Source organism: Condylura cristata, unplaced genomic scaffold, assembly GCF_000260355.1.
Source record: "Condylura cristata isolate star-nosed mole 26May11 unplaced genomic scaffold, ConCri1.0 scaffold00011, whole genome shotgun sequence".
In the NCBI taxonomy this organism is placed as follows: Eukaryota; Metazoa; Chordata; class Mammalia; order Eulipotyphla; family Talpidae; genus Condylura; species Condylura cristata.
The window spans coordinates 2,770,861-2,772,414 of NW_004567112.1; positions in this window are offsets into that span (position 1 = coordinate 2,770,861).

A 1,554-nucleotide genomic window follows, 5' to 3' on the forward strand; every position below is an offset into this window, starting at 1 on the left:
ACCCGCGGCCCTTTGCTTTGGCTCACCCCCTGCCGCCAGCTGCCCCTGCAGGGGTGCGTGCAGGCGCCACCTTCCTCCCCCTGGAGCCCTCGGGAAGCGCCTTCGCCTCTGACTCGGCCCCCAGCATGGGCGCCGGCCTGAAGCTGGCGCAGCTCAGAGATCAGCCCCCAGAGCCAGCTCAGGCCGGGGAACCCCCGCGCCCCTCCTGGCGGGCAGAGGCGCAGCTCCTTAGGTCTGTGGGCGGCGGGCCCGTCAGGCAGTGCCAGGCGTGTGGATTTGAGGGCCCCGAAGCCTGGGGTGGGCGGTCCTGGCACCGAGGCCACTCCGAGAGGGGCCTCTGAACAGTCCTTCCTGTGGAAGGGGAGCAGCACCCCACCGGCCCCATGGCAGGTGCAGGCCACGGGGAGGTCGGGCCCACGCTCTACTCAGGGTGGGCACGGGGCACCGGGTGTTGGTGCCCACAGCCCTGCCCCAGGCCCGGTGGCAGGAAGGGTCCGCCTCTGGCGCGCTGCTCCCACCCTGCCCACCTCCCAGAGCCCAGGGCACTTGTGGGTGGACATGAAGGTAGCCAGACATGACCTTCAGCCTGCTCAGGCCCGTCTGGCTGCCCCCTCACTCCAGCACCCACCCGGGGGGAGCCGGCCTATGGCCCTTCTGCTCACGGCGAAGGCCGCTCCGGGGGCTTGGTGTCCGTCTGTGGTCAGTGAGAACAGACCGTCCGGAGGGCGCCCTCCTGCCCAGAGAAACGGTCCCGCGCTCCACCTTCTGGCACTTCGGTCTTAGGCTCCCTCTGACCCGAGTGGCCGGCCCCAGGGGGCAGTGGGCAGGCTGCTGGACCTGCCTGACCAGCAGTGGCCCCAACGGCAGCCTCACTTTTGTCGAGGCCCTGCCGCTCACAGCCCGTCAACTCCCGCCTCTGGGGGGGGCCACTCGGTGCCAAGAGGGTGGGCCGGGTCCCTGCCCAGGGGCCCCGGGGCGGGGGCTCCACGGGGCGAGAGGCTGACGTGGCCGCCCCGCTCCTGCGAGGGAGTGTCTGTCGTCTCCGGCCCGGACGTGGGCTGGGCAGGGCCGGCCTCACCGTTTACATTCCCGCAAACCTCTTGCCTTACTGGAGGTGGGGCCGGGCCTGGCCCAGGGCCCCCGGCAGGCACCATCTGGGCCCGCAGGGAGCTGCTTCTGATCACACAGATGTCCACTCTCAGAAAGCCTTACTTTTCAACACAGTTTTTGTAGCAGGAAAGTTTTGTGAATTTTTACACAGAAAATTTAAATAAAGGAAAAGTCCACGTTCAGACAACCCCAAGTCTCCAAAGGGGTCTCCAGGGCAGGCGTGGCGGGTGATGTCCCGGGCTCCGCTGCCCAAGGACGTCCAGGGCACCCGCAGCCCATCTGAGAAGCTTCCAGAAACACACAGGCGCTCAGCCGGGTGACACAGCTGCCCTCCGAGTCACCGGAGGGTGGTTAAAATCGCGGGCGCTGGCCACGCTGCCCCGACTGAGCCGGCCCGGGCCACCACGGTGGGGTCAGCGGCAGGCCGGCCTTGCCCGCCCACGC